The sequence below is a fragment of the Montipora foliosa genome, chromosome 7 (genome assembly GCF_036669935.1).
Source record: "Montipora foliosa isolate CH-2021 chromosome 7, ASM3666993v2, whole genome shotgun sequence".
Classification (NCBI taxonomy): domain Eukaryota; kingdom Metazoa; phylum Cnidaria; class Anthozoa; order Scleractinia; family Acroporidae; genus Montipora; species Montipora foliosa.
In genome coordinates, this window is record NC_090875.1 from 40,685,566 (window position 1) to 40,700,565 (window position 15,000).

Sequence of the window (15,000 nt, forward strand, 5' to 3'; positions counted from 1 at the left end):
AAATGTAAACGGACCTGACAATTAGACTAAGCATGTTACAAAGAGAATAAGAAAGTAATTGTAAAGAAAGAGACCCTTTTCGGAATCAAACTGTAGAGTTTTGTACATTAAATTTTGACCCTAATCATTTGACGCGATTAAGGCGCCATAGTTTCGTAATTATTATATATCCCTCCAGCTCCGCAGCCTAGATTGTATAAAAGTGTCTAGATACCTGACAGTTGAGAAATGATTTTTAAGAAACTAGGAGCCCGGCAGTCCAGCAGTCTACAAACTACAAAGCTAAATTACATTTAAAAAATCGCTTGGCAATTCGGAAATTGAAGGATCTATAATAGACAACTGGTCTACATTAAGTTCATTCTGAAAGCGTCCACGAAAATCCATAGTTCCTACCTGGTATTTGTAACTCTGGCCATACTCTGTCATTGAATGATTTGTAATTGCTCTTATTTTTATGAAAGCTCTTATAAAAGCACGACCTGAAAAGCCGCAGAGTTTAAAACTGTTATCGTGCTAAGCCCGTGCCATGAATTTTAAGCGTTTATGCAACAGGGAAACCCTCTGCATGCTGAAAGGGGATTGGCTCAGCAAAAATGAACAACCAATCAACGGGGTCGTCTCGTACCCCGTTCGCAGAACAGATCGATCAACACGACAAACACGACAAACACGACATATTATATTCAATATATTCAGGCAGGGATTCCGACGGATTCACAGTCAAGAGATAAGCGCCCTGGATTGGCTGTTGAAAATTGTAGTATCCAGTCGTCCAATCGCGCGCTGTGATGTGAACAAACCTGTGTGTTCTTCGATCGTTCTATATATAGCCTGCGAGCAAGCTCTTTTCGGCTTTCGAAAGCGAAAGCTCTTTCGGCTTCAAAGCCGAAAGAGAGCTTGCTCGCAGGCTATTCTATATAGCTTGAGCCAGTTGAAGGTGGTCATTTAAACTTTAAGTGACAGGGAAAGATTCTGCAAGGGGCATTTAAGTCGGCGGAAATTTTTCTTTCGATACACTTTTTGTAAGCGGTCCTTTTAATTTGCTCGGGGAAGTAACGCCTCTGAAGTTGTTTCGAGTCAGCTTTAATACCTTTTAGTTTTATTTCTCCAAGTAAGTGATTGTATCGGAACAAATGCTCAAAGTGCGAAAAGACATGAGCAAAGGCCAGATTCCTTTGTTGCGAAGGCAGTACTATTTAATTAACGTGGTTGCGAAATATATCCCTCGAGCTCGCATGGAATAAGCACATTTTAACACTTGTGTTAACAAATTGCTCGCTGATTTCTGCGTTATTTCTTGAAGCCACTTTTTCACACTTGTGTCCTCTGTGAGAAATTCGACTATGTACTTGGGACAAGATTTGAAACAGTTCCCATTTTAGAGCTACTTTCTTGATGTTTGCCGTTGCTGTAAGCCCATTTCTTTTAAGTTATCATCTGATGTTCCCAGTTTGTTAATTGTTTCTGCTCAGATCGATCTTCGTTTCCTGGCAGGCCGAGGTTCTTCTCTGTTTTTCTTTAAAGAAACGTTTGGCCTTCCTGTAAAAATCATCTTTTGAATAACAATTTATTTGCAAATCTTTTCAATTCGTTTATTTCTCCATAGAAATCGATTTCATTTACGCTATTGCATTGGCGTGACTCTTCCATTTTATCGGTGCTACAAGATTTACAACATGTGCATGGCTCCTCAAATGTGAATAAATCAAAGTTTGGACCAAGAGTGGCCTGGGATGAATAATAAAATATTTAATTATAAATTATGATGAGAGGTTTGCTTGAGTTGCTTGTGTGGTCAAGTGGATAAGAGAGTGGACAGCAGATCCAGAGATAGGGATTCAAGTTCAAGTTCGGGTGAGTAAAGAGAAAAGTCTTGACAATTATGAATTGTCTGTGAGAAGTGCTGTAGAAGGGGGTCGGCATAAGGGATATTCAAGGGGGAAGGTAACTGGAAGGTAAGGGGGAATAGATCCGTGAAGAAAGGGTGGGGTAGGATAGGGACAATGGGGGAAGATGAGGGACGGGTAGGACAAATAGAACGGAGAAGAGGAAAGTTTCTTTCTTTTTTCATACCCCATAAAAACCCAAGCCCCTGTTTTTTAACTACACCCCTAAAAAAGGAAAATCCCTTTTTTAGACAGTTGATTAAAAAAACCTAGTTTAAAAAAAAATTACCCAGTTAAAAAAAAAATCACCGAGTTAAAAAAAAATTAACTAATTAGAAAAAAAAAATTAACTGAAATGAAAAATTAACTGCAACACATATCTGGATGTCATGTACATACTATTCTGACTTCATTTTTCTGTTCGTTGTTCAATTATGCTTGAATCAGCAATGTTGTAGATCACAACACCATTTTTTCTTCAAGCTATTTCTGACAGGATTGAAGAGAGGTTGTAGAAAATATTGTAATGTAACAGCACCTTTCTTTTTTGTGTTTAACAGAAACTGTATGGATAGAGACATGTCTCTATGTCATCCAATTGGCCAGGTGCAGCCAAGACTGTGTCATGATTGACGTAATTGTAATTATTATGCTTTTGTTATTGTATTCATATTGTATTGCTTTTTTGCATTAAAAGGTTGTGTAAATCAACTGCGTTCAAATGCTAATAATAAACCAAAAATTATATGTTCAAAGGAGTTGAAAATATTGGAAAAAGGTCTCACAGGTAATGAACTAAAATTTAATAGGAAAAAAGTGTACCCATCCGGTAGTAAATTTTTGTCTGAATTATTTTTTGTCTGTTTAATTTCGTTGCTTAAGTGGCTCATGTTGCCATTGTCACACATTTTATATCCTTGTAAAGAGAAAAATATGTTATTAAAATAATAACCTTTCCTTTCCCTAGTTTATGGTCACTTCCCTCATTATTCAGAAGGAAAATGATGACATTGGCAGCAACAATTCACGTGTGCCGTGCAAAAATCCTTCTTTTGTGCATGGGAGAGGATTTACACCCGTACGAACAGCGCAACGCTCTTGCAGCGCTGCGCAACTTCATATTTTAGGTTGCACAGTGCTTATGCTTCCTTTATGCGAAGTTCATGCGTTCACCAAGCTTCAGAAGCAGAATATCGAGCGCTGCAGAAAGGTTGCAATGCCTAACAACGAAAAAGCAATGGTAAAACAGCGCTGTATATCGTTGCTTAAAAGCTGCGACTGAAAAATACTTTCGAGGAAAAGCTTGGAATGTTTAAGAGCGACAAAACGGAGTTTTTAAGATCTACGACGCAACGGTAACGAAAACGTCATTTAAAATTGCAAGTTCAGGTTTATTACTCTTTTTCGTCATTATGTCGGTTTGTCGAACTTCTAAACACTAGCGCAACTCTCCAGGAACTGAATTAAGAGGTGCGGTGTTGAAGCTACGACAGAAAATTCAAATTTGCTGCCTTGTGTTCACGTTTTCCTTAAAACTTAAGAATTGGTCATTTCACATCGCAGATTTGCCGAAAACGTGGAAGAAATGTACAAACATGAAAACTGCACGTGGAGAGCGTGCAAAGCTATTGTTTTTTCTTATTAAATATGCAAAATGTGTGACGTTTTTGTTGCCGTCGCGTCGTAGATCTTAAACTCCCTAAAGCAATGCTCACGCAGCGCTGTACATCGTTGCTCAAATGCTTCGACTAAAAGATCAATCATATGTAATAGTTTGCAGTGTTTAACAACGTGAAAGCAGCTTAAATTTGTGCGTCTTAATTTGCCTTAACTTCAGGGCTATACATGTAACTGAAAGATATCTATAATCAACGGCTGTATGTACGTAAGGTATATCCACAAGGAGAGGTTACGTTTATACAAACGTTGGCCGTGTAGCACTTATAGTTTAAACAGAATTAACTGAAAAGAGTGTAGTGTAACGTGAAGTGCTGTTAAAAAATAAAAGCACTTCACGTTACACTACACTCTCTTCAGTTAATTCTGTTTAAGGTATATCCAGTCTTGGAGGTTATAAAAATTCAACTCAAGTCACAAATACATTGTCATTAAAATGTTGTATTCTGTAGGAAATTGTGATTTCAAACCTCGTACTATATGGCCGGAGCTTATATACAAGCCCAACACGTTGATCTATCCAAAAAGGTTTCAATGTCAAGGGAAATCGACGCCAGCAATGCACACCACGATTATTTCGCATTTTCGGTCCGAATGGAGCGATAGTTTTAGCGACCCCCATAAGACTCACGATTGGTCACCATTGTGCCCATTGACCAATCGCGGGTCGCTAAGCGATCTTGCAACGGTTAAAGAGAGTTGTAACAAAGCATCATTCGATGGCGCTCGAAGCAAATGTTTGCAGAGTTTGGCGGCCCTTAAATCCTTCTCAGTGTACAAGAGGCTCGAATAAAGAAGACGAATGAGTAGCGGAGGAATCGTCCGTGATCTACGTGGAATTTCGAGGCAATCGAAGCCTTGGGAACGAATTTATGGCCTTTTTCCTTCGATGATTCCGTTCGGCAGCTTCGTCTCGGTGCCCAACTTTGGGAAAGAGGAGGAACCACCTAAATCGCTCTAAATCGATCCAGAAACCGTACTAGAATCAAACAAATATAAGACTGAAGCAAGGTAACGTGTTTTTTTTATTTTATTTTAAGTCGTCAATAATTTTCAGAACTTTGAGGAAAGCCGTTTTACCCATACAAGTCCTTATATTTCTACTCTCGCATAATATAGTACTGTACGGATACACATATATCGAGCTTGGGCTACCTATAGAGACACATGAAATGATCAGAGAACTGCAATGTATTAAATCAGATATCTGTGTGAACAATATCATCTTTCGTGACGGTCTGAAAAATGCCTGAAAAGTTTTGTAACTTTCAAGAAATGATCCCCTTGTATAATATTTTTTCCTGTTACAAAGTCAGTTAGTTAATTGTGATAGGTGAATGTACTTTTGCACAATAATTTCTAATCATTAGACTTTACCTTGTTTATAAGTTATGAGATTAATAAAACATGGTCACTCACCTATATATTACATTTTAGATCTTTGCTGCTCTTAAAACCCTCATGCCCACATGAGCTTGAAGCTGAGACTTATATGGCATGAGATCAAAGTCTGGGTATTTAGATGAAAGCTGTGTTTCCATTATTTGGAACCCTTTAAGAGATTGTTCGTGGTGGGCATTTGTAAATTGAACATGAAGACACTAATAGATTGTGCAAGGCTCGTACAAACATAAATTAGAATAGTGTCTGATTTGCTTTCTTGTTTTATTTTGCGCAGGGCACGACAATTGCTCCATTCAACAAACAGAGAAAGAAAAATCTTTCAGATTTTCAGTTGGAGGTAATGGTAAATTTATTCCACACATTAAGTGGCCATGTTGTTCAATCAGATAACAGGCTCAGAGCACTTTCAGCACTTTGAGGAGGCAACCAATTAATTACTATAGAATAAAAAGAGTGAAACTGGAACTTGAAATTGAGGCTCTGATTGCAAACAAAGAAGACTGGTAATGATAATCATTGTGATTTAATCATGGTTTTTCCTCGATAACTGACCGCTGTTTTTGTGATATATTTTATTTCCTCCCAAGAGTAACTCAGCATTTGGTAAAGGAAGTGTAGCATTTTAACTTGCACTGCTCGTATGCTGTGCATTATATTCTAACTTGTTTAGTGCACATGTATTATTATTTATTTTCAGGTGCCTCAAAACATTTTCAGTCTTTTCAAAAGTTAATTCAAGTTGTGACTCTGCAATACTGTATCAAATGTAACAGAAATAATATACCTGGTAACATTTGAAGCATTTGTCACGTCATATTTATTATAACCTCTGTATAGGTCAGTTGTCTGAGTTAATGCTGATTGATGGTAAGTGATTTGGAGGAGGGGGGGCTTTCCAGTGGTCATAAGTAACCAGTTTCCCAAGAATAAATTAATAACAATAACAATAACAATAACAATAACAATAACAATAACAATAACAATAGCAATAATAATAATAATAATAATAATAATAATAATAATAATGATAATAATAATAAATAATGATAACAACAATTATAATAATAGTAATAGTTGTAATAAATAGTGTTTAGTTGGGAAAGATACTTGGCTATTGGTCTTTAGTTTCTTTAACATTATTTCTTAGTACTCTTATTATTTGAATGTTGGCACTTCCTAGAACCTATGTACACTGGGTTTGCATACAATGCTACAGTCGTATTAATAACTTAAGAGACATCCTTACATTACTACTGTGATGATAATAATAATAATAATAATAATAATAATAATAATAATAATAATAATAATAATAATAATAATAATAACAACTTTATTTGTATTTGAATGCAGTTGTAAATCTCTCTATAGGAAATTATCAACTGGCTACTTGAAATTGAGTGATCATTAAGTCTGGGCTATCCCAAAGCGTATTTCTACAGCAAAAGATAAAATTTGTCTCTCTTATGGATAGATTTATTTTTTTTTTTCATTATACAGTGTTGTTGCTTTTTGTCAATGCCAATTAATAATGATGCTAATAATAATAGTAATAGTAATAATAATAAATTATATGAGCTTTCATATTGATCACACAGCAGAATCCCCTTTGTGCAGAATGTGCAGAAGTAAGTGTGAAACGGTGGCCCATGTGGTGAGTGAGTGCGGTAATCTGGCGCAGACAGAAAATATAAAGGAAGGCACGACAACGTGGTGTGGATTATTCACTGGCAACTTTGTGGTAAATGTGGATTGGAAAGAGCTAATAGTTGGTATGAACAGAAGCCTCAGAGGGAGTGGTGGAAAGTGAAAACCTCACGATACTCTGGGATTTCACAGTCCAGTGTGATCGGAAAATCAAGGCAAGAAGACCATACAGTGTCTTTATTGAAGAGAGAGGTTGTCATAATTGATGTTGCCATCCCAAATAATGACAGAGTGAAAGATAAGGAACTTGAGAACTTAGAGAAATACCAACTATCGCAAATGTCTGGCATGTGCGAAAAGTCATTGCAGTGCCTGTTGTTATTGGGGCCCTTGGAGCCTTATCAGTCAACTTTAAGGAGTACATGAAGCGAATAGGCGTGAATGTGAGGTTCGAAGTGATACAGAAAACTGCATTGCTGGGGACAGCAAAGATACTAAGGAAAGTACTGTCCTTGTAAGAAGAAAGAAATAAAAAGAGAGATGAGAGACTTCGGCTTTAAGAAGAAATATTCGTACAAAAGCCCATTTAGTTCAATTTACTCCCTACTTACATGTCTTTACTAGATGCCGCCCTAACACAAGTTTTCGGTATTCTATGTGTTTATAGATTTGCTAGTATACATCAAATGTCAGATTAAATGAAATTCTGGTCAATTCTGGACCTCAGTTACAAAAATCAGTTGGATGAAAGCGGGATACGATCTATTCCAGGCGTGACATACAAATGAATCCAGAAACCTGCCAAATCTCACCAAACAAGTACTATTACTCTCTGGAGGAGTGCTGCAATAAACTTGGTGTAAGTGACTATCATTTCATGAACGTACTATGCAAGGTCTGTGGTCCCCAGGGGTGGGCATTTGACTTATAATGGAGACCCAATGGGGAAATTGACATTTGAGAACTTGAAAATGTCAAATTTTCCGCCCTGGGTCCCCCCCACCCATCCTAGGGCAGACAATTGATAGGTGAATTTAATACATATGAATGAAGGGGTAGTTTCTAAAGAAACTGTGGTGCTGCGTCGGTGGGGAAGTAGTATACAAAAATTTGGTTTTATCAACGGAGTTGATAATGTAAATTGGCTACATACTCTCATCTAAACACAGCTATTGACCAATCCTGTATGAGAGTGGGCATACTATCATAATTGTTTTATAAATGCAAGTAGAAAAGGAAAAGTAAACAGCCCTGACAATTAGACTAAGCATGTTACAAAGAGCTGGAATAAGAAAGTAATTTTAAAGAAAACGATCCTTTTCGGAATCAAACTGTAGAGTTTTGTACATTAAATTTTGACCCTAATAACGCGAGTAACGCGCCATAGTCCGTGTTGACAAAAACTTTTCGTGCTAGGGCCGTCGCCAGAAAAAAAAATGATTGAGGCAATGCCCATGGTTAAATTCTCCTCTTAGGTATTTTATAGGTTTTTATAATGAGCACATTTTAAAGACAACACTGGAATCACGCTCTATTTTAAAAAAAAAAAAATTACGAACAAATGACTGAGGCAAGTGCCTCGGTTTGCCTCATACTGGCTAGGGCCCTACACGGTGCTTATTATAAATATCTCTCCAGCTCTGCAGGCTACAATAGATTGTATAAAGTGTCTAGATACCCGACAGCTGGGAAATGATTTTTAAAAAACTAGGAGCCCGGCAGTCCAGCAGTCTACAAACTACAAAGCTAAATTAAATTTTAGAAAATCGCTTGGCAATTTTAAACGAACTCGAATGATCTATAATGCACAAGGTCTACATTAAGTTCATTGTGAAAGTGTCCACGAAAATCCACAGTTCGTACCTGGTATTTGTAACTCTGGCCATACTCTGTCAATGAATGATCACCAATTGCTCTTATTTTTATGAAAGCTCTTATAAAAGCACGACCTGAAAAGCCGCAGTTCTAAGCCCTGTGCTGTGAATTTTCAACCCTGCGAGGGAAACCCTCTGCTTGCTGAAAGGGGATTGGCTCAGCAAAAATAAATAAACCAATCAACGGGGTCGTCGCAACCGCCCACCACACCCCCAAAGATACTGGTAAGTAGTAACCAATCAAATACTATACTAAACAATGAGATCCAAACTTTGGACCTTGGTGTAATTATTTTTTCACTTCAGCGAGAAGACACCCGGTGAAAATTGTCTGCGCATGCGTTTCGCAATGCGGCACGCGATGCGTTTCCGGGAATATCATTGGCGCTCGTAAGAGAACCGGAAATGGCTGCCGTTTGATCTTGTTTTGAGCAATCAAGGCTACAGTAGTTTAACGCCAGTTTCAAGTGGAATGTATTCTTAGAGATCGTCAATGTTAGAAGTTGTTTTCAACACGACGCAAAGCCTGAGAATTTAGCTCGTCACAGCTTGCCACTCGTCATTTTGTTTATCCAATCAAATAAAGATCCTTGGCCGCTTTTTTTTGCTGTTTAGATCGGTTTCACGCATCCTGAAGGACAGATGATGCTTTTTTTTTTCAAAAAAACTCTTACCAAATAAAACTGAAGCAAAATAACACCATTTTTGTACTGGAATAATAAATCTCTTATTCAGTGGTTTAACATGTATTACTCGCGGACAGTTTGCTCATTGCTAGTATTTTATCTCGCCCCTGCGGGGCTCTGAAAAATACTACGCAACTCGCAAAATATCCGCGCGTGTTATATGTTAAACCATCGAATAAGATGTATACAAAGAAGGAAGGGAATATTGAACCGATATTGTATGAAACTTTAAATCAGTTTCAATTTGCGTCTACACTCTTTCAGCATTCAAGCTCTGCACTTCCAAACACATCAAACAACCTTTTCAAAAGCCCTCGACATTTAGTTCAGCACAATGCTGAATGGGGGCGTTTTGGGAAACACGAAGGTGTGGCGCTCCTCAAGAAATGGTCTTTTAAATGGATTTACTCCGCGCAGAGAATCACTTACTTGTTTTAGTGAAACTACCAGTTTATTGCAAAAAAATTACATCAAGTGCGTACAAATGTGCTCAAACAACGAAAAAGGATAAATAAGATATAAAAGATAAAATCTCTACTGAGAAACACAAAAAATTGCAGGCTTTATCGAAATTTCATGGCCAACTAGATGACCAAAAACCTATAAAACTATGTTTAAAAAATCATTCTTTCCGGGGAAAATATCGAAAAAGGCCCAATATAAATACTATCCTATAAATCTACACCTTAATGACGCGGTATACAAATACAGTTAAGATGAATATGGAAATCAAGCAGACAAGCACGGGAAACTTCATTAATTTTGCTAGAAATACAATGATTTAAAACTATGCGAAAAACTCATCAGTTCTTACGGGGAGAAAATCGAAAAGGTCCAGTTTAAAGGATGTGTACAAAAGATAGACCTCTGGTCCGTGCACCACCCCTGTGGACCCGGTCAATGGACCACTTCATGGACCCCGGGTCCATGGACTACCCCTGTGGACCATTACTCCTCATTTTGTTAAGTTACAAGCAGAAAAATCTTTAGACGAAAGAGAGGAAACATCCTCGCACTTATCTGTCAATTGTCTCTTATCAACACCTGAAAAATTCAGATGGCTTCAACGGGATTGGAAACCCATGACCCTCTGCGATGCTGGTACAATCCTCTACCAACTTAGCTATGAAGCTAAGAGCAAGTCAATTTGTTCCTGTGAAGAACTGGATGAATGAAAGCAATGTATATTTGAAGCGCGGACTATAGACGAATCCCTTTGGAACCACCAAATGAGTGGTAAAGGTGACTTTGAGAGACAATTGCTTAACTCAAAAGCCCTTAAGGAACCACAGCTCATGTTTTTATCACGACGTTTTCACAGACAGCGATTTATATTTTGGATTGAATTTCTCGCGAACGAGTCCCATAACAAATCACAAGAAACAAACTCGACGTCATAACGTCACCGAAGTGGAACTGATTTTGTTTTTTTTTTGGCGGAAAAGGTAGTCTAAAAATAGATCGGTCTGTAAAAATACCGTGAAATAGTCTTTCAGTGTGTTTCTTTGGGATGATACGAAAAAGGATCATTGATCCAACATGACTTGGATCATGAGGCATCAAAGGGACCCCAGAGGGGATTCCTTGGTTCCTTTGATGTACCATGATCCTATTGATCTTGGATCAAGGACCTTTTTCGGATCATCCCCGCAAAGAAACGCACCCCTGAGTATGTCAGTTGTTTGCTCCTAGTCATGGGTTCCTACTTAAATTGGCCAGACAAGTGAGAGGATCATTTCTTTCTTTCGTCTAAAGAGTTTTATTCTTGTAACTTTACAAACGAGTTGTGGTCCACAGGGATAGTCCATGGACCAGATCCACTGGGGTAGTCCATGGACCGGATCCACTGGGGTGGTCCATGGACCGGATCCACTGGGGTGGTCCATGGACCGGATCCACTGGGGTAGTCCATGGTCCGGATCCACTGGGGTGGTCCATGGACCGGATCCACTGGGGTAGTCCATGGACCGGATCCACTGGGGTAGTCCATGGACCCGGGGTCCAAGTTTAGTATACGCCCTAATTTAAATTATTTGTTACTACAACAACACAGTTTATCGTTCCCGTTTCCCAAGTTATTTGAGAGAAGCGATTCCCTGAAATAATGCGCCGATCAACTCGAAACTTCAACATCCCCCCCCCCCCCACCCCCGGACAAAGCCCGGGCATTTGAATTTGTGAAGATTGGATCGTTCAAATTCCCGCCCCTCGGGCCAAAATGGTGTTCGAATACCCTACCCTTTCGTCTACTAAAGAACAATCGTCGTCGGCTCATGCATGCCGTCCTTTTGAATACCTTTTTCGTAAGCCAATCTCTCACAAATGCTACATCTCTTCCTTTAAACTCTTCCATCTCGTCCAAAGACGTGTTTTATAAATGTCAGCGACTTCGGCGCCCAAAAAAATGATTTGAAACCTGACACTTCCGGTTCAATTTTCCCCACTCCACGCAGGCAAAGGTCAAATTCCCCACTCCCCGGGCACAGAGGATAGTCAAATTCCTGTACTTTTGCCCAGGGAAGAGGGAGAGGGGCGAGTATTTCGATTTGATCGGCGCATAACTAGAAAGTTAAAAATGCTAGGGATCATATTACTCCTCTCTCTACAAATTGCAAAAACAAATAAAGTTAAGATGAATGATGTTACTCAAGTAGTTTTTGTAGCCGCGCTACATGTATAGCCGCTGCCAAATCAGCCGGGCTTTTTTAGTTAAATGGACAATTATGGCCTTAGAAAATGATTCGGTCCCTATAGCGCATTGCACTATTTTGTTTGGGCAACAGTTTTCTTTAAAAAAAGGTCGGGTAGAACTACGTGAGACTCTCTATGTGAGCACATCTCAAAAGTATGAACCAATTCTACCTTTTAAGCAGTTAAAATAGCATTATCTTTTCACCGTCATTTCCATCGTTTTAGGCACTACGTTCGTGCAATCAATAACAAAAATATAGTCTCTTTCAGAGAAATATTATACTGAATTACGTGGTAAACGTATTGATCATTACCCTGAAAACTCTATTTTCAACAACAATTTATCGTCCTTCACATATCCAGGACCAAAGAACTCCTCGATTCGAGCGAACCTTTCATAGCCATACCCTGTTCGACAAATGGCCTCATGGGGCTGTTGGAAGGCCAACAAGTTAGGCTTTGCTTGTATGATCCGACTGATGTTGCTACGGGCTCTTGAACATCTCCGATCTAAAACGCTAAGAGTGATTGTCCCATCAAAAGGCCAATCTAAGAGATCGTCAAAGGTGCTGTGCATCATATGAATGAAAATTGCCACATGGGTTCCTCTTCCACTGTCAACACCGTTGGGATAGATTCTGATGCCCATCAACCTTCCAAAACGATAACTGTACACTGCATCACTAAGGATAGGTGTTTCATATCGGCGATGTTGAGAAACCTCTTCGATTTCCATGATAAAAAATGTACCCTGTGCATTTCCCATTTTCAGAACAGCTGTCTGCGGATTTGACCTGCAAGTAATTTTCCAGGCGTTAACAAAAAATAAATAAATGAAAAATAGATTATATTAATTGGTGTTCTTATCACAATTTGACGTCTTTGGGTGTCCATGTTGTCGGTCAAATCCGAGGTCAGGTTGAATCCATTTCTATCTAGGCTAAATTGCTGATCCTCATTTTACGTAGGCTGAATATGCACTCTACTTAGTTTAAAGCAGCTATCAACCCCTAAGTAAGCAGCGTTTTTACTTTTTTACATAACACAACGAGAAGTCATTATTATTATTATCATCATCATCATCATCATTATTATTATTATTATTATTATTATTATTATTATTATTATCGTAACTATTACAAATTCTCGAATCTGATTGGTTCTGTGCGGGCCTATTTGTTGCGTAGTTGGATACCTGTAATTGGACACCTACGCTATTCGCAAATCAATCACAAGCCCTTGGATGGGGCCTTTCTTACTGTTTTCCAGCTGTTTGCAAAACAGATTGAATATAATTTTAACTTTTTCACACAAAAAGGTATTCAAAGACTTTTTATCCTCGAATTTTGTTATGATTTTCTCACATTTTGTTATAGTTACGAATAATTAGTAATAGGATTTCGTGTCCTACAATTCAGGGGTATAATCGTGCTCGTAATGTCAAATCGGATTTGCGCGCAAATCACTCGCACGATTACTCCCTGAATTGTACTCCACTCAGTACTATTACTATTACTTATTATTGGTAATTGAGGTGTGTCACTTGCCTCGTTAATTGTTGCTTCCATTGTTTTATCTTCTCTGTACTGCAGCGATTCACAGTGGGCTTTACTGCGTTCCCCACGGAAGACACTAAATTGGGTTCGTCTGGCAGAACATCAGGAAGTAGAATTGGCGCCTGTGGTGCTGCATCTCCTTTACCTTGTTCCTGCACAGGCAAGCATGTCATATCTTCTTGGATGGGGAAGAGCAGAGCCTCCCTTGCAGCTGTCCCATACGGGCGACAGCAGATTTCATTAACGAGATCAAGGTAGCTCATTACGCATCCCTGCAAGGCACGTTCTACTCTGTGCACGCTTAATCCATTGGCCTCGTCAGCAACAGGCTCCTCGTCATGGTTTCCAGGTAACCAGTTGATCTGCTGGGCACCTTCACGAGAGGGAACTCTGAAAACAAACTCCGATGCTGCGTGCCAATTAGGGATGACCTGCCATACGTCAAGGCCCATAACAGGATAGTTCCTTCCACTGGCTTGCTCAATGGTCATGCCAGCCAGCCGCTGGTCTCTCGTTGCTCCACCTCTCTCAGTAGAGCCACTCTGATTAAGTCCGTTGTTCGGTCCATCAGTGGGTTCACTGGGTTGATTCAAATGGCTCGACCTTGTAGTCTGTCCAGCTCCTCCCACAACAGCGTCGCTCAGCCCGTTGGCTTGGTTAGCACCTGCCCCCATAAGCCGGCTCTGTTCGGTCGCCTGCCAAGTTCCACCGTCAGCAGAGTAAATTGAGTCCGCGGCAGCATATGCAAGATCTGAATGACTGTGAAATGAAAAGGCATCTTTTAGACTAAAGTAATTGAGACTTGATGTATTGCAGTATGAAAAGTTATGCATGATTCATTCTTCTTCTTCTTCTTCTTCTTCTTCTTCTTATTATTATTATTATTATTGTTATTGTTATTGTTATTGTTATTGTTAGTAGTAGTAGTAGTAGTAGTAGTAGTAGTAGTAGTAGTAGTAGTAGCATAGATGCACATTAATGAAGGCTCGAAATCGTTTCTCCTTTTTTTCACACAAAAAAGCATTTCCTGTTCTTAGATATAGTTAGGGTAATCATATCAAAACGAAATTTGACCAGGGTATTAAGTACCCATCATAAGGCATAAGGCATAAGGCATTTCTTTTAACCTTAAAATCTTCATATATGGTCTTTTAATTAAAGAAAAAGAGGAAGGGTGAGATTTTCCCCTACAGTATTACCAGATAATGTTGGAAATCATCTCTAAAATATTTAAAATTCAACAAAATCTGGAAGCCAGATTTTCAGAAAATAATGTTTTTGAAACATATTTCTAATATTCTTATATAGATGAAATATAAACATACTTCTCCTGAAAATTGTGCACAAACGGTTAATGGTCACTTAGTTCCGTGTGTGTTGGCCCTTAGCTTCACTTGTGCGCGGACTCAAATGGGCGGGTGGCGCATGCGTAAATGCCAATCTTGTAACCTAATTTTCCTGATCTTGCACCTGCAGTCGTTTATATCTCTGCCCCCGGACGGTAAATGTCATCATTTTTTGCCTGTTAACTTAAATATTTGTCTTTGAAATCTAAAGTACAGGGAAAATAAGCTGT

The 15,000-nt window shown here is 38.8% G+C and overlaps 2 protein-coding genes and 1 long non-coding RNA gene across 7 annotated transcripts in view; 2 read left to right on the forward strand and 1 right to left on the reverse strand.

Moving 5' to 3' along the window:
* Positions 1-2,600, forward strand: part of LOC138009516 (uncharacterized) — a 9,048-nt gene extending 6,448 nt beyond the window's left edge. For all 4 annotated transcript variants that reach the window (XM_068856572.1, XM_068856573.1, XM_068856574.1 and 1 more), the window contains one exon: positions 1,610-2,600. The gene's annotated coding sequence lies outside the window, so the exon portion shown is untranslated. The remainder of the gene's footprint in view (positions 1-1,609) is intronic.
* LOC138010244 (TNF receptor-associated factor 6-like) overlaps positions 1-15,000 on the reverse strand; it is a 70,596-nt gene that overhangs the window by 20,778 nt on the left and 34,818 nt on the right. The window lies entirely within an intron of this gene.
* LOC138009518 (uncharacterized) lies at positions 3,971-14,985 on the forward strand. 2 transcript variants are annotated; one of them, XR_011124421.1, is made up of 5 exons: positions 3,971-4,577; positions 5,245-6,832; positions 7,285-7,476; positions 8,549-8,716; positions 13,461-14,985. It is a non-coding gene; the product is annotated as an uncharacterized lncRNA (long non-coding RNA). The 2 variants fall into 2 exon arrangements; XR_011124420.1 differs by lacking the exon at positions 8,549-8,716.